Source organism: Myiozetetes cayanensis, unplaced genomic scaffold (assembly GCF_022539395.1).
Source record: "Myiozetetes cayanensis isolate MyiCay16 unplaced genomic scaffold, myiCay2020 scf18, whole genome shotgun sequence".
Classification (NCBI taxonomy): Eukaryota; Metazoa; Chordata; class Aves; order Passeriformes; family Tyrannidae; genus Myiozetetes; species Myiozetetes cayanensis.
The window spans coordinates 6,794,643-6,814,818 of NW_026087389.1; the positions used below are offsets into that span (position 1 = coordinate 6,794,643).

The window sequence follows — 20,176 nt, forward strand, 5'->3', positions numbered from 1 at the left end:
ATACCCCTAAAAAGCACTTCCTCTGTGTTCCTTGAAGCCCTGCTCCCTCCTCCATGAATAGACCTCATTGAATTGCTAGCCTGTGCGAGGGCTGGGGCAGCTTGCCCACATCTGGATCCTGCTGCCTGCCCGCCAGGACACCTGGAGCACAGACCACTGGCTCCCCCCTCGCTCGAGGTGGCTGTGTGTGTGCATTCAGAGCTCACCCAGGCGCCAGCCCACGCCCTGGAGCTGCTCCAGGGTTGCACATCTGTAACCGAGTGCAGGAATGTGCTGTTGCTCGAGAGGCTTTTATCCTTGACTGTCCGTTGTCTGCGGATGAAGGCAGGATTCCAGATCGCTGCCTGCAGCAGGCAGCTGCCTGTGGTGTAGCCCTTTGCTTTCTGATCCACTACCAGCAGATCCAGTGTAGCCCGAGTGTCAAAAGTGAGCATCATGGCCACGCAGCTAGATTTGTGTGTACAGAGAAAGGCACGTCCTACAATCAGTGTCTGCACCAGGCTGAAAAAAGAAGGCAAACCATATGTTTTGGCCAGCCAGGCTGTTTGCCAGCAGCGCTTTATGATTCAGTAGAGTACCTTTGTGAAATTCAGTATAACTTCAGGAACCATGTGCTGACTATTTCTGCAAACCTCCTCCATACGTGTTACAGTCCTGCCCAGATGTGACAGCGGTACCAGCAGGCGTTCTGACAAACACTGGTTTTATTGGCATCCTGATATTTACCTTACTGACTTTTGATCCGGTGATACAGGCAGAGAGTTGCCTGCTTTCTTCAGTGCTCTCACACAGCTGTGGTCTCCTCCAAGGAGGTAGATAAGAAACTTTTTTGGGGAGAACGAGTGAAGCGAATTGCGAGAGGTTTGTGTTTTTTTTTTTTTTTTTTTTGTTGTTACTGCTTCTCTTCATGTGATTTGTATACTGGCAAGGTAGCTTTGCTTTCATACCGCTAGTCAAAAGAGGAAGGGATGTTGGCTCTGCAAAGAGCTACATTTGGGTAAAGGGACAGGATTGGATCAGGGCTTAAGATTTTCTCCAATAAGCTAAAACTGCGGTGGGCGTCGCTCCGCCAGCCGGGGCAGCCGGCGGGGACCTGCCCTCCCCAGATGACCACAGCCACTGCCGGGGTGCAGGCAGTCCCTGAGCCCAGGCACTGCCACCCCCGGAGGATGCCCCACGGTGCGTCCTGCCTGTCCTTCCCTCTGCCCTCGCCCGTTCCGTGGGGGTTTTCCAGCGTGTGAATGCCTGTTTAGCCGGGGTAAGTAATCGCGCCCGATTTATAGCATCTGAAAGTATAAGCCTCTTTAATGCTGTACAAATGTTTGCATTAGGAAATGATTTTCTTTTTCAGCCCCTGATTGCTGCCTGCCCTTTGCAAGCGCTGGTTCTCGGTGCGGGCAGAGCCCAGGGACAGGCAGGGGCTGCCGGGGGCCAGGCACAGCCCCACCATCCCCCCAGGAGCAGGGATGTGCTGTATCTTCTGCTAATATCTGAACTAATATCTGGACACAGGAAAACTTTTCCTTGATGCAAACATGACTTCTGTGACCAGCCCCTGAGCTGCTCTTGCTTTTTCACTCTATTGAAAAACCCCTGAAGAGTAAAACCCTGCGGGAGGCTGGAGCTTATCTTCAGCTCCGGGTTTCCAAACGTGCTGTGTGTCTTCTCAGCTGTTGCAAGGATTTGTGTGGAATGACAAAATGCGAATTTTGTACCTTTGGCAGTTGTGTTTAATGCAGGATAAAGGGGTATTTTTAACTTTGGGATGTTGGATTTCTTATGCCTTTGTTAGCATGAATTCAGGGGAAAAAAGTCCAATTTTCTTTCAGGCAAAACAAAGGCTTCTTTTGAAGGAAACAAAGTCTTTTAAGTACTTAATCAACTTGCTGAATTCAATTGCTTTAGGATAATTTGGGAATTAAACAGAAGAAGGCTGTGTTAGTAACAAACTGCAGTTATAGTTGGAAACAAGGATTTATTCCTCCTGGAGAGGCAGAGGAGCCCACAGTCTGTGGATGTCAGCTCTGGGCAGAGCTCCTGGGGCTGTTTGCTGGGCAGGGGGGTTTAACAGCATCCTCTGTTTGCCTTTCTTTAGGCAGTGCAAATTATTTGTGTGCTTTAGGATTCCTTCCCTCTTTCAGCAGATGTTTTATCTGTGCAACTGGTGGAGTAATTAGAGAGAGAGACGTGGCAGTGCTGTGCAAACACCCCCTTGGGGGGGGGGGTAGAGAAATCCTGGAGTCCATCCCCAGGGGCAGCTGGCTGAGGAGCACATTTGGCACAAGAAACCTAAAGCAAAATTAATATGGCCAAATGTATTTGACTTTACTTCTGCAATAGGGTTGTTCTCCCCACTGCCAAAAACAGGCAGGGGCTGCATCCTGGGGCAGAAGACCCTGCTGCTGCTGCTGCTTCTGCTTACAGGGAATTTCTCTCAACATGCAAATCATTCACTTGGGATTTTTGCAGCAGCAGCTGGGGATGATTAAATGTTCAGTCTGTGGGAAATTACCAAGAGATTTGAGTGTTTTCTTCAGTGCCTTTGGCACCAGCAGTGGGGTGACATTGCTGGAAGTTCCCCCCATGTGGATTGGGCTGTCCGTAGGTTTTGAAGGCTCCAGTTGCACAAGAATGTTTTTGCTCTGCTACCATTTAAATAATGGCAGCAACATGCTGCTTCCTCTAATGATCTTGATTAAGTTATTGGTTATTTCCTTAATTAGCTACTTCATCTACTTACACCTTAAATGAGTCTGTTTGTTCACCCCGAGGAGGGGGGGGGGAAAAGTTTCTGTTTTTTCTCTTTCAAAAGGTTTTTTTTTTCCTCTCCAGAAGGCAGCTGTCATCTTAAGTCAGTAAGGGAGCTCAGGTGAGCTGGCTTCCCTGGTGCTGCTGCATCAGGGTTCTGGTGGTGGCTGGCAGTGGAAATGTGCTGGCATCTGTGGCTCTGACTCCCAGAGATGGGTGTTGGTGCTTCCCATGGGCTGGTTCTCCTGGCAGCAGTGAATTTAAAATGAGAGAGTATAGATGTTTGTTTTTTCCTGGCATCAGTGTTGTGCAAACAAACGAAGTAAGTTGAAGTGGTTTTCTGAAAGCTCTCTTTGTGTGTATCAACTGGACTAGGGCTGGGGTGGTATCTCAGGGGCAGTTTTGAAGGGCATAATGCATCTTTCAATCCCCAGTGGCCTTTAAATTTCGTGTGTATTAGCACATTGCACTGTGTTGACCACCCAGGGTTTCTCCACAACACTTCAAAAGCAACCTCTCCTGCTGGCACCAGTTCTTCACCAGTATTCCCCACACACCGTCATTTGCTGCCCTTTTTCCTGATTCTCAAAGAGGCCCAAATGTTTCTCTGTGGAGAATCCTTGTGATACACGTGGCAGCAGCCCGTGCTTCAGACCAGCCTATTTGTTCCTTCTTTTGTACTGTTCATTACTCCTAATGATATTCCCCTCCTTAGCCTTGACTTCACACCCTCCCCGGCACAGAACTCGCTGAAACACGTATTGCGTAATGAGCCTGCTTCCATATATAAATTGGAGAGACAGAAGCTGGGGCTCTCCCAGCTGAAATGGAACTAAGTGCTTGCCCTCCAGTTACGTTGTAGCACCCGTGCCAAAAAATTATGTATTTGGGAGGAATTACCAAAAGTTCTGACGTGCGCAAGCTTTAGTGCTTTGAGTCTCTTGCATTTTTAGCACTTTGGCATGAATTTGGGCTGTACGGCTTTGCTCTCTCAGAGGAAACGTTTCCCATGGCCCAGAGCATCGCCCTGTGACGCAGAACCACAGGCAGCAGCACAAACGTGTCTCCAGCACCAGCACTCGCTCCAGCCGGGACGTGCTTGGATGGCAGCACTCGAAATCCCACGTGTCACGTTTGGCAGCCTGCACAAACCCCAAACCCGGTGCTGCCAGCCCTGGCTGACTCCCGGTGCTCAGCGTTATTCTTGTGCTCTGGGGTGTCCCAGGGGAATTGCAGCTCTCAGTTTGGTTTGCAAAATAGCTGAGGGTTGGTGGGAAGGACTCAAATACATCAATTCTAGTGGCCCAGAAAACAACGTCCTAGTATTTCTGTATCACGATGCCTAAACGATTGTCGTGACGTTACAAATGCAGCTGTGGCGGATCTTGTGGTCAGCTGTGCTTTGCACACCGGGGGGGAGTGTCAGCAGTGTAGCAATGCCTCTGGGTGATCTGTGTTCCCTTCCACGTCTGTCCTGGATTGCTTGTGTAACCTCAGACAAATCATGGACATCCTCCAAGTTGCAGATGGAGGGAAGCAGCAGAGTTCCTGTTGCAGCTGTTCGGGGGTTGGTGCCAGAGCAGAGCCAGCCCCAGGGTGGTACTCAGGGATGCCCATATCTGGACAGGACCTGCAGTGAACCCCTGTTGTGGCCAGGACCTCCAAATGCAATGGAAAAAGACAATAAAACCAGACAAATAACTGCACTCAAGAAGAAAGAATATTGTTGGCTTGTCCCCTCTGCTTTTCTTTCTCTGCTGATCCTGGGAGAGGAGGTAGCTGAGAGGAAATACTTGCTCTGACAGGGTTCAACCTCTCTTTACATTCCTTGGAAATCTGTGTTTGGATTTTGCCCTGTTGGTGTTGGTTTATGCAGTGATGTTTCCAGCAGCTCGATCGCATGGGTGTAGTTCCAACTCTTGGTATTTTGTGCAAAGATAAAAAAGAAAGAAAGATGGGCCTGAGTAATGAGGTGGCTATTTAATCACAGCAGGACTTGCAGGAAAATGTGCATTAAATATTTATAGGGCGGTATTCATTAACATTTTCACTCTGTTGGCACTGGGCAGTGCAAGAAAGCTGTCGAGAGAATTGGAGTCTGTGTTACACAGCCACAGACCTGGAAAGGGCTGCAGCAGGGGAAAGGCATGAACGCTGGCTTTGTTACCAGATGAGTCCCTCGTAGCTGGCATTGCATTTGGAGTTGCAGCAGTAAGCAGGATTTCAGCAGTTTCACTTACAGTTCTCAAAATGCTCACAGTAAATATTTTAGGTCTGATTTTTCCGGCTGCCGTGTCTGATGTGAGTGCAAGTGGCTGACACCGAACCCCTGGTTCACAGGCAGGCAATTAGAGAGATAAGCCTAAGTGACTTCATGTGTCTCCTTTTTAGATTGCTCCAGTCTGAGTTGCTGTAAAGGGCTGGGATTAGCGGAGATTGAGTTCTCAGGGCTCTGGAAACCAGCTGGGACTGGGGGCCTCCTCCAACATGAGCTGTAGGTACCGAGTTATGGAATGAGTTATCCACAGGCGTGAAATGATGCCAGGAAGATTAGAACTGATTATAAAATGGAATTAATGCTTTCTTCATTAACAACATAGAACGCATCAAATTACTCTGGTGATACAAATTGAAAGTGTTTCTTACATTTGTTAAGTGAAGCTACATAAATGGTTGAAATGTGTTTATTTACTGACCATTACGTCCTCAGATAAAGAATTGTGGCAAGGTGTGTTAGACTTCCCACAGCATAAATGGGAGGTCTGAAGCAGTAGCAACCTGGATTGAATATTCCTGAGAGATGACACAGGGCCATATATCAGATCTTAGGATAACTCGTTCTAGACCAGTGCCATAAGCCCAAGACTGGTCTCAGGCTCGTATCAAAAGCAGCTTTGTTGCACAGGTCTTCCGTATTTGGGCTTTGGGGCTGAAGGTCTGAGATGCTGGCCCCATCCAGCCACAGCAGGTGACATGCCCAGCTCAGGCTGTGCCCACGGGCATCTCCCTTGGGGGAGACAAAGTTCCTCTTGGTATTGCTGTCTCCAGGAGACCGCTTTGTTCTACTTCTTGACAAGTATAAAAGGGATATGTACAGCAAGAAAACTACCTCCTTTACCTGAGTGCCTGTTGGATAAAATAAATACTAATCTTGACTAATTAGCTAATAGACTCGCTGCGGATGTCTCTGCAATCCATTTATGTACTTGAAACCCCCATTAATTTCCATTGGCACCGCACAGCAGAGCAGCAAGTGAAAGGTTTGACTGTGCCGTGCTCTTTGCTCTCTGATGTGTTTCCCCCATCCTTTGTATGAGAAAGGAGGCAGCCGATCCCCAGTCACGACATCGGCGTGGTTTGTGCCAGGCGTGCAGCACAGAGGGCTTCTCACTGCGCCTCAGCCTCTGGTCTGTCCTGTTTTTCACTTTGCATGAAGCGATGCCTTGTAGCACCCCACGTAGATTTGCTTTGATTAACTTGCCGCTTACTTTTCGGCTGCCTAACTGGTGGTTCAGGAAACATTCAACCTCCTGTTTGCAGTTACTCCTGAGCTCCCTGCCCAGCCTGGGCTTCTTTCTTTCATGAGGAGTTAAATTTCTTTGACATAAACATTTTCTGCTCTCCAAGCTTGTCCTTATTTGTTGTCTTCATACTCTCATTTTCTTAAGCGCTGCAGGAAATAGTCCCTTGCTTGAAGAGCTTGGAGGTCACACCTCCAAACATCTTAACAGCAGACACTTTCTGAGTGTCTAACACCCACTAAAAAACGCTGGGAACTGAATCCTTAACTACTGCCAAAATATGCAGATACCCTGAGGATCTGACTGCTTCCCTTGACCACCTCTGTGAGACTGAGGGATAGCAGAAAGGAAGTGAGAAGAGCATTCCCTCCTGGAGCATGAGCACCAGAAATGATTCAGAATTAGTCAGGGTCTAAGCCACGGCATATTTTTGCAATTTAGGTCTTATAGCCTGTCACATCAGCAGCTTTGCAACCCCCAGCAGCTTTGCAACCCCTGTACTGACTGTGTGTGTTGATCCAGCCCATAAAACTGGTGTCTAGGGGTGAGGGTGGTAGAGGAACACAGTTGAAGCTGCACACAATTTTTCTGTGCTGAATGCTCACTGCCAGCTTTGTTGTTGTGTTTCAAGGGAAGTTAGCTTAGAGATGCTTCAGAGAAGAACACTGGACACATACCCATCCGAGGAGGATGGTTGTATATGCTTCCCGTAAATTATTTTTGTCGTGTTTTGACATTTTCTGTAGAACGGCTCATCTCTGAGGCTTCAGAAAGTTGAGTATGGCAGGTTTGCCTCAGCGTAGAGGAGACAAGGTTTTGTTCAAAGTCACATGCAAAATCATAGTTGACATCAAAACTAAACCCAGTTTTATGTCCCTTCTGTAAGCAAAGGGTGCTGCTTGCTCGGGTGGAAGTGGAGGCAGCAAAAGCAGATGAGTGCTCTGCTCTGTGTCTTATGTGGGATGAAAACTACCAAAGTCAAAACTTTTGTCACGGCAGAGATGTTCAGAGCACAGCAAGTGTCAAATCCTTGGCCGTGGTTTGTGCTGGTGCGTGCAGCAGGCGCTCAGGGAGGGGAAGGCAGCTGTTGAGCTGCGATTGCTGCTTATTACACTAATTACAATAGTCTCGCTGGTACCGTGAGCTTCCCTTCTCCTTCCCCCATCTGTCGGGTTGGCAATCCATGGTTGCTCATCTTTTTGAGATACGTCTGAAGTGCTTTGTATCCCAGGAAGCACCATGGTGCTCCCCCTCTGCGTTCCCTCAGGGGAATGATCTCAGCCTGTACAGAGAAGGAATTGTGGGGCTTGAGCTGTTTGCCCTAAATTAAGGCCGTGGAAAGGGGGGATGTTGCCCTGACTCTGCAATTCCACACTTCTAAAGATCTTGTTCAGGTGAGCCACCCCGATCTGGAGCATCCCAACTTGTTTGGGATAGAGGGAAGAGGATGATGACCAGCTTTGTTGCCTTTTCTCCTCTGTATTTTGTTTTTTCATCTGTACCAGTGTAACCAGTCTAACTACTGGTCAAAGCAATCCCCTCCAGTCTGGGCATGTCACTGGAAGGTTCCCAGCTTTAACCCCATCCACTGTTTTCCTCACCTCTCTGCTGCAGGAGCCTGGCTGACCTGCCTTTGGTGCGGCCACTGGCAGCAGCCAAGCTGACCCCCAGCCTGCTGTTCTTTTGTTGCAAGGAGACATTATGAGTTAAATGCTCAGCAGAAAGAAAGCATGGCTCCTTTGGATGCCCACCTGGTTTTTATTTCCCTGGGGAGGGGTTACACCCTGTCACAGGGCTCTTGCTTTGGAGAACAGCCCACTCCAAAGCAGCCGGCAAAATTCTTCCTGAGCCATGAAACAATGAGACTCACTAAGTCTCTAGCAGCAATAATTGCTTCTAAAAGGCTGATGTGTTTAGTCTGCTTATGTTTAGCAAACATGTTTGCTTCGCCCTTTGAAGATAATGCTGCATGCAGCACAGCATGGCAGGGAAAAAACAGGAAGAAATGGCCTGTGTTTTCAGCACGTTTAATGAGCAGTGGCTGGTGGGAGCCATAGCGTTCAATAATGCTGGTGTCCCCCTGTTAATCGCCAACGGTTGGGTTTGTCCACCCGTCCTGGTGCTTGAGCTGTGGGCAGAATGCCCTTGTGGGGTTGTACAAGCTGGGAGTGCCGTGGCTGAGGCTCTGGCTGGCGGAAGGGAGCAGTAGCCTGGCATGGTGATTCTAGTCTTTCTGCAAGTGTGGGGCACCCCTAAAATCCCCTGGCTGGAGACATCTGCAAGCCATGCCTTGGTGTGGCTGTGATGAAAGCAAACAGCATCTCCTTACAGGATGGCTTTGACCCTTCCCTAGGACTGTTACCAGGTGTGTGGGTGTGGGTCTGGCACAGTGAGGAGGGATGCTTCTGTGATACTGCCTGCACTGGACCTGTCCCAGGGAGTAAGGGACAGTCCAGGACCCTGCAGAGGAGGGAGCCAGTGCTGGAGTCAGGGGCCAGCCCTCTCCTGATACGATCTTAATCCCTCCCTGCAGGTCCTGATCCCCCCTGTTCCTAGAGCCCACTGTATAGTTGCATCTCCCCACAGATGGCGATAAGATAAAAGCCTGGCCGTGTTTTACAACAAGAGAAGCCGGTTTAGAGGATGACAGGTTACAGGAGAAAGGGATGCAGGTTTCCAGCTGCACGTTCCCGCCGGCGCGGCCGCCTTTGATGAGGGCTGTGATTGATGCTGTGTTTGGAGCAGGCAGCCATCAGCCAGCGACGTGCTGACCTTTCCCTGACGGGCTGAGCGGCTCTAATGATCTTGATGGAGCTGGCGATTTGTATATTGGGTTTGATGTACAAGGCTTGACACGGCATGGAGAGATGGGACTGGAGTATGACTGACAGCCCGTTCCCATTAAGGATGGTGAGGCACAGGCTGTTCTCTAGTGATTCCTTTTGGTGAGAACGCTTTGACGAATTAGATTATAGCAGAGAAGTTTTGCTGTTAAATATCTGCCTTTTAATAGCTTCCAAGCAGTTAAAAACAGATGAGAATGAAGTAACTTGCAGGCCAGAAGGCTTATCACTAAAAAGGCTGTCCAAATTATACACTTAATATTTAATGAAGTATTTTAACCTGACTTTAATGTTCAGTCCTTAGGCAGATAAAACAATGCAGTAGTTTGCATCTGGGATTCTTTTTTTTCTGTATAAAATTTCAAACCCTGGACTTCTTGCAGGCAACATTAAAACCTTTTAATTTCCATGAGTTGAGCTGTGTATAAATCACAGCCTGGTTGGCACATCTCGTGGGTGCTTGTGGCAAGAGTAATGAATTTCATGGTTTGTTATGAGCTACTAAAACCAACACAAACACAGAAAGCCCGTTGTAATCTCAGCGTATCATTCAAGGAAGCAATTTATTCCTAAGTATGAACAAATGTCAAGCCACGAAAACAAGTTGTTCTTACTAATTAAAACAAAGGGAAGAATAGCAAACATCTCTTGTCATGTGTGTGCAGTGCCAGGCTGTCTGGGGGACACTGGAGCTCCATCCAGTTTCAACCAGTGGGACAGCCAGGCTGGGAACCTTGCCATTGCCTACGACAGGATGACCCTCTCTGTGCATTCCAGGATGAGCACTGGGCCATGGTCCTCAGAGAACTAAGCTTGAATCCTAAGCCTAAACCACCTAAGCTTGAACTGAGATGTCACTTTTCATAATTTTATTGGGTTTTTTTATATTATAGGGCTTTTTTTAAGGTTAGCCTGATTGTAGAAGTCTTGTAATGGATGGAGTTTGGGGTGGACCAAAACAGCACATGCCAGTCCATCTACTGTCATCCAGGTCTACTTCTTGATACAAAAACCCATTTGGGCATCTTCTTCCCACTGACCAGTTATGAGGTGAAGAGCCAAGTGCATTCCTGACCATGTCTGATCGCCCTGTGTCTGCAGATAAACTGGGAAATTTAAGACTTGTAAAAGGCTTGAAGACATTGTGAAAGCCCCTTTTTGTTCGTGACCCAAAGTGCGGGATTTCCTCCCTGATGCGTTACAAGAGAATTGGCTGGATCCAGAAATGTGCTGGATTTACCACCTCCCTGTGCATTTAACACAGTTTGGGTGAAAGCAGCAAACAGATCTTTTTCCTTAGCTGGCAAAGGGTGGGCAGCTCTGTGTCTCCTGGGTGGGAGTAGAAACAAGGCCACCCCAAACCTTCAGTGGTCTCAGGGGAGTTTGGCTGGGGGTTTGTGCAGACCCAGGGCCTGCCTGCGGCACCTGACTGGGTGGAGGGTCTCACATGGTCCTGGCCAGGGCAAGGGAAGCAGGAAAAATCCTGCTGGCAGCCAGGACAGTCTGGTTGAAGGAGGTAAAAACCAGACTTGTGTTACTCGTCCAGGACTCTGTGCTGGCTCAAGACTCGCCTCTGAGCACAGAGATGGTCGAGGCCCCTGGTCTTGGGGGATGCACATCTTTGGTGGTGAGACCAGGCAGGGCATGGCTAGTGAGGAGGGGAGCTCGGTGACTGAAGACAAGAAATCCTTAGGACATAACCACTGACCCGAAACACCCTGTTAGACAGGTTTGAAGCCAAAAAATAAAATAAAAATCATCTGATGTGACAGCAACCCTGACAGTGTCAGGCAGCAAGAAGGGCGGCAGCAAGGGAGTCCTGAGCTGCTGCCAAGGCACATGTCAATGCAGACTTGCAGGGTTAGTTGGTTATCCTGGAAATACATCTTCTATTTTGTGTAAATGGAAAATTAATTTGTTGCTGATCAAAGATTTAGATCTTTGGAAAACATACCACCAGATAAGCTGAAGATTTATGCGTTTCTTTTGTAGCGTATTTTCAGTGAGCGCTTTATTGTTTGTGGAAAGGCCCCAAGAAAAATATGTGATTACAAAAATAACTGTGTTGAGTTTATTTAGCTTAAATTATGATAGTGCTTTAATGAGGCTTTTGTAGACATCATTAAAGGACACTATTAGAAAGTCTTCAGATGAGAAGCCTATCAGGCTAGCAAAGGGAAGAAAACCACAGGAGCAGCTGGGTTGTTGTTCACATTTGGTTACAAATTTGATTTCAGTATATAAAGGTAAAAAACGTAGTAGTGCCGAGTTAAAGCTGGAGGCTATGAAAGCCTTACCGTGTTAAGCTCTATAAAGCTTCTTGCATTAAGGTGATTAAAAAAAATGGGAGAGTAAGAGATACGGTGATTGATGAAATGCCATTCAGGTCGGCGACCTCCGTGTGTCACACCAGGGCATGTAGCCCTTGGGTAGAGACAGGGGGTGGGTGAGGATCCTTTTGAGGTTCCTTGACATGGAGGGGATGGGGGTGCAGGGCACTGATGCTCAGGAGCATCAGCACAGCACGCTGGGTCCTCTGAGGCATCATCCCTGTGTCTGTGTGGTTCAGGGCTGCCAGAGGACATGGGCAGCACAGGGTAAGCTCACAGCCACAGCGTCATTGTCCAGCTCTGGCTGTGCACTGGAGGGTGCCAGCCAGGGCCAGGCCTGTCTTGCTGGGGGAATTGGTAGGAAATACAGAAAATTGCCTCTCAAATCAGCCGCAGTGCGTATGGGCTGTACTTCCCCTTCTGCGTCAGCTGCTGCTGGGCTCGATGGTGTTTTAAAAACTAAATTCCTCCTTGCAAACTGACAGCACAGATCTCTACCCATGGCTCTGCCAAAAATGAGTGGAAGGCAGCAGCAGTGACAGCAGGAGGAGCGGGACTGTTTTGGTCGGTCTCAGGCAGCAGCCGCACGAAGGTACAAATGGCAGCCCTGAGGAAAAGTGGAGGAGGCCAAGTTTTGGGATTAATGATCTGCATGTGATGTTGGTCTCTCTGCCCCTCCCTGCATCCCATTTTTCTTTGAGATAAGACACCCTTGCTTCTGGCACTGAAAGGTGTGGGGAGGGTCTGCTGCCTTGCTCAAAGAGCTCAACCTCATTTAAAGTCATGATCTGTATTTCATAACTCAACTTCTCCAAGGAGCTTTTCCCATACCTTGGGCATATCCCTATGTGTCTCCTGAAGAGACAGGCATTTGGCTGGGAGGAGTGGGGCTGTACCCTGCCACGTAGGGTCATCTCGCTTCCCTGCTTACTAAGAGCTTTTTGCAGTCCCCTTGCCTTTCCCACCCAGTGTTTGCAAAGCTGTGCATTCTCCAGCCTCTCATTCTGCTGCTTATCACTGCCTTGTGCCCAGGGACTACACTGGGCTCATCCTGTCCTGGCACTGGGGCGGGAGCACTGGCTCAGCCAGCGGAGATTGCTCTGCAAATTACAGGGGTGAGTGTGGGAACGGAGGGGAAAAAAACCCTGTGAGTATCCAATTCTGCCTTTCTGTGGTCAGAAAGAGCAATGGGAAAGTAATCTGTTATTGTGCCAGTTGCTGTGAGCCAGACTCAGTGTGGGGAGGGGGACCTGCCATCCCTCTCATCCCAGACAGGCTGGTGGTGTGTGCAGTGCAGGGGACAGTCTTCATCCCCATGGGCAGCATTTCGGGGCAGCAGAGGCTGGAGCCTCTGTGACATCCCAAGGCAGCAGTGCTTTGCAGCAGAGGATGCTCACTAAATAATTCAGAAAGGCGACTCGATCTGACATTCATCAGGTTAGTAGCCCGGTGACCTTGAGGGCACCAGTCTGCTGTCGCTGTGTGTGGCCGTGCTGTGCAGCCCATTGTCATCAGGAGAGTCAACATTGTCACATGGAGCCCTATTGATTGACAGACAATCAATACACCAAGGTGATAAAATGCAGTATTTATGAAATGTGGGCTCTTACAGTAATGGGTTAAATTAGCTGTAGGGATGAGTTGTGTAACTGGCAGAAAGTTTAAAGTTGACTGGGTTTGGCTCTTTCTCATTAAAATTAGCAACAAAGGGAAGAAAGATGGTGCTACATTTACAAGCAGAGCTGTCCATCTCACACCTCTGCACTGAAGCAGGGGCTTCCTGTTCCTTCTTTATTTCAGTAGCTTTTACTCCGTGTCATTTGCTTCGTTGCTGGCAGTTGTCAGCATCCGTCCTCGTAACGGTGCAAGTCCTTCACGTGACCTTTGATAATGTGCTCCACCAGCTCAGTATTCTCCTTGTTGCTTAATGAAACACCCATTTCACCTGCATAATGTGCAGAATCCGTCAAGAAATCTTGTGTGCCTTCTGGAGCTTTTCCAACACATGACCTTTTCACAAGCCTTGCAGTAGGTAACGGTAATGTGGAGCAATTGCCAACGAACCAGCAGCTTTCAAAGCAGGAAGGGCTCATTTCCATTTCCCTAAGACAGTTGTGTGGCCAAACGTGGCAGCTTCTAATCTGATTTCTTGTCTCAGAAGAGCCTGTTTGTTGGATTTTGTGGATATTTAGATTTGCAAGTATTGGAAACAAGAAATCTGCCAGGAGCAGTGACGATCATACATGCTGTTTGGAGACACAAAGCTCTTCTGTTCACAACTATCCATGCAGCTGAGGTTTTACAAGCATTGGTCTTGCTAATCCTTTACTTCAGCTCGTGATTCTCACTCCCATTTTATCTTTGTGGATCAACTTAAAAGTTTACAGTTGCTGGTGTGATCCCATTCTTGGGGTGTTCAGTTGGCCAAGAAAGCCAAGCAGAACTCAGTGTTAGGATGCTTGGCTGTCAGGGGAAGACACTGCGACACACCCTGGGGTGGGATCGTGTCAGGCTGGTGTGGAGTGATGGAAGCTGCTGTAAATTGTTACACAGAGCACGTTGTACAAGAAATGGGGTCGAGCATTCAGGCTCGTGCCCTGCCAACCTGTCCCCCAATTGCAAGGCCGGGTGGTGGTCCTGCTCCAACAGCACTTGGAGCACCGAGACATACTTTGCTCCAAAGTGTTTGTAGCTGAAAGGCCTTTGCTCCTTGAAAGATAATGCAGATCAAGACATTTTACTCATGTATTCAGTGAAAATTAGTGCCTACAGGACCTGCTGTATGGAGCAGTTCTTATTCCTTGTGCCAGTTGTAGCCCTTAGTCACTGCTGTGCACTGTTAGCAATGCATTTCCAGGGAACACGGGTAATTTCTGCTCTACAGCTTCTCTGCTCAACATTACCATTTTATAAGCAGGCTTCTTTATTTGCTTTTGCCCAATTCAGTTTTGTCTCATTTCTTTGTATTGTAATTAACGTGTTCTGAGTCCAGGAGGAAAAATAAATCATCTTGGGGCCATGGCATGTTAATCATAGAGAGGCAAGCTGACAGCCTGCCCACAGTTCCAGTTCAAGCTGGAAGGGGCATACTGGGCCAGTTTAGGAAGCTGAAGGATATGGGGAGATTTTTCCTACAAGTTCTGTTGCTCTGTGTAGTTGGAGGAGTTGGAGGGGACCATCCTTGGCACTGCAGCCATCTCCAGCAGAAACCCTTTCTCCATAAAAGGAAGGTCTGACCTGGCTGGATGCAGTAACAGGGTTAGTGCTCAGCTCTTGGACTTGCAGCTGCAGATTTAATTTAAATGGGGAAAAAAACAAAAGAGGGGAAAAAACTAATAATAATAATAAAAGGAACTGTAAGTGCTCAAATATTTAATCAATGCCCCTGAATATTTTCTTTTGTCTGAAGTTGTCTGAACCAGTTCAGATCTCTGCACATTCTTGGGTTGTCCCACTTGGCTGAGTAATTTGGGGAGGCTCCGAGTGGGAGCTGGGCTTTTTTGTCCCAGCTGAAGATCTCGCCCTTGAGATCTTGAGTGTAATTCCATGTAATGAAACCTAATTTACGAGCCTTAGAAATAATATTTAAGTCATTTGAGGCTGCAGAAAGACTCATAGCTGTAGTTTCTGCATCCTCCCATGCTCTGTAGCCACAGCTAATATTGCCAAAATCAAGGGCTCTGAAATCTGGAGTTATCCAAAAGATTGGCAGTTCCTGGCTCCTGTGTCTCCTAGTGTCCATTCACCTGGCTGGCATCCCCAGCCCTTGTCAGCCCCAGCTGACATCTTCATGCCCTTTGTTATCCCGAGGTTGGCAGTTCACAGCCTCTTGTCTGGGGCTGCCACCCAGAGCTCAATCTGCATTTCAGTCTCCGTCTCAATCTGCAGTTTGCAAGCCCAGCTATCTGGACCAGAGGGATTCCTCAATAAGAAGCACTGTGCTTTGGTCATTTGGTTTTATTTGCTTTCTCTGGGTTTTTTTGAGTCTACAGAAACCTGGTTTTTGAATTTCACTCACTTTTTGCAAAACCAAAAGCTGAGAAATACACTCTCTTCCAGTTGACTTGAATTAGAAAGTCATTTGAGACCACTGAATTCCCAAGCAACGGACTTTAAGAGCAGCAGAAGAGATTTGGCAGCGTAGCTCCTTCTCTGCGTTTTCTTTTCTAAGGGGAGGGAAGCACAGGGGAAAGAGGCCTCAGCATTCCCACTGAGATGGTGTATTCCTGGGGCTCGCAGTACTCACCTGAGACACACATAAAAGGTGTGAATCGTTCATCTGTCGTGGCCGTATGAAAGAAAATGTATTAAAATATGCAGTGACCAAAATGCCACACTAATAACTCGTATTTCCCAGAATATTTAGCCCTGCTGGTGCACAAACACGCTGCGTCTAAAAACCAGTAGGGAATCATAGCAAATGACTGCAGAAAATAATTAAGAGGGCATTGAAAGCCAGGAGAAAAATGATACGTTGCTCGGAGCCAGGGGATCATTGCGTTAATAGCCCGCGTACCTAAGAAACGGTGCCTGAAGTTTGACAGCAAGTCGAGGTTCGGTCAGCATCAAATACGATGATAGTTGGGGGAAAGATAATTAGTGTCTTCACACCATTCAATTTGGGCTGCTGGTGCGGAGCCAACTCTTTGAAACACGCACACGCAAGCCAGCGAGGAGGATTTTTTTTTTTCCCCTGTCCCTTTGCCTAAGCAGCCTACAGGATTTATTGATTTGGAAGAGCGGGCTGATTTCCATGTAAATAAACGGGCGGGTGGCCGGGGCCGCGGCGCGCGGTCCGGATGGGATGCGGTGACTTTGGCTTGCTGACATCATTGCTCATTAACATGCAGGAGAGGAGAGCAATGCAACAGCAGAGCCCCGCGCCGCTCCCGCGCCGCCAATTATTCTCCACGGGCTGCATCGCTCCTCGTTAATGCCTTGCGCTCGGCGAGCAAATTGGACATCCTCTTGCCACCTCCAAGGGTCATTTAGTGAAAGGCAGGCTGGAGGAGGGGGGGGGGGGGGAACTGCTGGATTCATTTGGATTGGGAGCAGAGAGGGGGGCACCCTCCGGAGCTGGATTTCAGAGCGAGGCATTTGAAGCGAGAGCTTAAGACGCGCGGGGCAGGAATGGCACGTTTTTCCACGGCAGGTTTCCTCGGGAGACGTGCCGCGGTCGGTTCGTGCCTCCTCTGAAAGGCTCCGACAAAACCCCGTCTGGCGGCAGGCGCTGGCGGTGGGCTGTGCCGAGGAGCTCGGGATGCTTTATGGCACTGCGGTGCTCCCGCTGGTCCTGGGAGCAGCCCACCAGCCCAGAGCCAACGGGCACAGCTAGGACAGCTCGGAAACCCGACGGATTCTCTCCGCCTGCACTGTCACTGTCGGTGGGAACAGGTAAGGAAGGCTGCCTTTTGCCAGCGACTTCAAAGTTGTCGTGGATTTTTAGGAGGGATAGAAAGTAGAAGGGAGGAGGAGGAATAAGCAGCATTCCATGGATGCACGCAGCTGCGTGCTAACTTTGCTCAGTGTGCTGGTGGTGATGAGCTGCGAGGGGCTGCGCTGTTTCTCCAGCCTTAGCTGTTCTCTGTGTTTATGGATGTAAAAGGTTAATTGTTAAATTGCATTTCTGCAGCTGCAGGACGTCAGGGAGAAGCGCTGATGCCACTGTAATGGACTTAGTGTTTTAAAAATCATCAGGAAGGCTCAGCTGCCTCTAATAGGAAATAAAAAATCATCCTCTCTTGGTGTTAATTGTACTGCTCTGGTAAATGCAGCTCCTGGAAGCCTGTGCTGTCTGCGTGTTTTTTGAGCAGACTGTATGCAGGCTCAGGCTGTGAATGAGGACGTTGCTGTTCAGATGTTTATTGTGGTGGTTTTGCCTTCCACAGGATAGAAAGTTTTAAAGTAATAATCTTTCTACGCCCTTCCTTGTTCATGCCAGAATGCCGAACTATAAACCAACCTAGAACTGCAACCTGGGGGTTATGTTTTGCAGTGCAGTCATTTCAAGTCCAATTTCCTTTTTCTCCTTGTCCCTTGAAGGAACATTTTTAAGCAGATGTGACACAGACGTGACCTGTGACCGTAGAAAGATTTTAATCCCGTTACTCTTTGTTTTCTAGTCATGATTCCTTGGCGGTGCGAAACGCAGACTGAATCTTTTCAAGCCGTTGAGGATTAGCGCTGGACAGAAAAATGCCAAAATAATTATTCGCACCAGATGCAGTGTCATCCTTTCAGTTTTAGCTCTCTTATCTTGTAACTTATCTGACTTATTTTCATTCAGTGATTATTTCGCCTACTGCGGGAGCACTTACATGTCTCGCATCACTGCGTTGTGTTTATGAGTGTGCCAGCTTGAGCCTGTGATAAAGATTTGTGAAGTAAAACTGTCTGCAGCTAACAAGATTATATTTTGATTCGTGTTTTAATCTCCTCCCGTTGTGTGTTTTCCAACAGCCAGGCTCAGCTTAGCAGAATGACCCAGCCTTGCGCACTTGCTGTTGGCAGCCTGGCTCGGGCTTAGCCGGCACAGGCACGGATCAGGCTGGCAGTGTTTGCTTTCACAAGCAGGTCGATATTGCCTGTCTCAAGGGACACTGTCTAAGCCTTAACTTTTGAAATAATGACAGTTTTTAGCCTGGCTCATCCTGCTTCTGAGCATTTTGCCTATCCAGCCAGTTTTTTTGCTTTAGGACGTAGTGCCTGGGAGAAGCTGGGATTGCAGCGTGTTTACAGCTTCCCGTGGTTTCTGCTTGTCATGCTGCAAATATAAACTGATGAAGGCCCTTAAAATAGCACATACAGCCCCGGGGCAGGTCGCTGGGAACCCGCTTAGCTTAGCCCATCCAGATAGACAGGCTACGAGCCTGGAATGGGATGGGGGAAAGAGAGGGGCAGGAAGATAAATACTGCCTGTGGAGAGCCCAGGGTTATGCAAACTTGAGAAGACAGTGAAGATCCACATGCTGAACAGAGACGGACTTCTCAGTAGAGAGATGGGTTTGGATCCAGGGGGAGGGCCCAAATCTCGCTAGAACCCCAGGCTTGGAGAGAATTTTCTTCGTTCACTTAAGAACAAAGCAGGAAAAAAAACATCTCTTCATCTTGTAAGGCAGAAAAGCCACCCAATGGTATAAGTATAATCTGACAAGATAACTCAGGATAGGACAGAGCTTTGTCACACAGACCCACATTGGCTCTTGGATGTGGAGCCCAGAGAGAGAGTTTGGCAGAGTACTGCTGTGCCTGTTTCCCTGTTACCTCCCCTTCCCCATCCCCATCAGCCAGGGACCCCGTTGGTCTCTGGGGTCCCTGGAGTTGGGGTTTGTCCTGCCATGGGGGACACCAAACCCCTCTCCTGAATCTGCCCATTCTGTACCTTCTTCTGCCTTTCCAAATCACAAGGTTGTTTTCAGCATTGTTTGCCCACCAGCTTCAGGGTTACTACCGCTGTTACTGAGCTCGCTCTTCTCTTCAGCTTGAAAACTAGTGGTTTGCATTTCTCCGTGACTGGGGAAAAATATGTGGTTGTTATTGTTTCTGTATGCTAAGAGCTGGACCTTTAAGGGGGAAAGAAACCCCCCTAATATAAATATGCTGAGAGTAGTGGTAAGCTTGTGTGCTGGCAGGCTGCCTCCGTCGTCTTGGATGTGACAGAGCAGCCTGTTGGATGTCTTTTCTCCTGGTAGCATGGCTGGGCAACAGGCTGGGGCTCACTGCAGCTTCTTTTGCCTCTTCTCTTTCTCCCACTTGCTTGATCTGCAGCTCACATGGGTGTGTAGCACTTTGCCCACGTCTGTCTAGCCTCTGAAAAAAAAAATTATGAAAAAAAAAATACTGAGTCTTCTGCAAAATGTCCTGAGAGCTCCAAGTAGAGAGTTCTTCTGAGAGCTGCTGAGTTATTAATTTCCATTAATTTAACCATCTCATCTTTATGCATCAGAATTTTCACGGTTCATGTCAGGGGTTGCAGCTCATGGGAGCAGCCTGGCAGTGTGGTTCAGGTCAGGAGGGTGTTTAAACACTCTGGGGCTCTTACCCAGCTCATGAGGAGAAACTGGAGCCCAAGCAGGGACCAGTGTTCGCTGCAGAGCACTGAGGTGCACCTGGGCTCCCCAAAATGCCCTGTGATGCACCCCACATCCCTCCCTGTGAATTAGCCACAGGCTGGAAAGGTTGGTTGTGTTTGAATTCATGCTGAGATGTTGCTGCGAGATCTGACTGCAGTTTGGGGCTGTGGTTCTGTGATTCCTTGTTTGCCTAAGAGGGCACCAGGGCAGGCTAGATGAGGAATTTGGGGCTTTGTGCATTGTGTTGTGTTCTATCCTAATTTCTTGGTCTCCTCTGGTGTGCTGATGGTTGTTGACTGCCATGTGGTGCCTCAAACCACAGACAGCAGAATTGGAATAAGCCTGGAGGCTGCCCTGGGCTATGCCGTGGGAAAGCAGTGGTTTGGGGACAGGGCAGTGGGGACCCACGGGCAGATGTTCCACCTGCTTCTCAAATGGATGGTCCTGATTGACCATGAAGGCAGAGCAACTGGAAAATCCTCAGAGACTGCCTTTGCTCAGATTTGGCTGCAACTGGCAGTACTGGAGATGGTTCTTTTCTTTTTCTTAATTAAGCAAGAATAGCTTTTGCAATGGTAAAGAATGAGTTTTAAAAATAAAATTAGTCTTCAGCCTGAGACCAAGCATGGACAACATTATCCATAGGGGAGAATTTTTCCACA

The 20,176-nt window shown here is 48.4% G+C and overlaps 1 protein-coding gene across 2 annotated transcripts in view; it reads left to right on the plus strand.

The window, feature by feature from the left end:
* The window catches only part of PRICKLE2 (prickle planar cell polarity protein 2), a 104,697-nt gene that overhangs the window by 45,809 nt on the left and 38,712 nt on the right, over positions 1-20,176 (plus strand). Inside the window, exon 1 of one of the 2 annotated variants that reach the window (XM_050312706.1) lies at positions 16,461-16,836. The exons of the other annotated variant lie outside the window; for it this stretch is intronic. The gene's annotated coding sequence lies outside the window, so the exon portion shown is untranslated. Of the gene's footprint in view, positions 1-16,460; positions 16,837-20,176 lie in introns of those variants that run through there. 2 annotated transcript variants of the gene reach the window in all.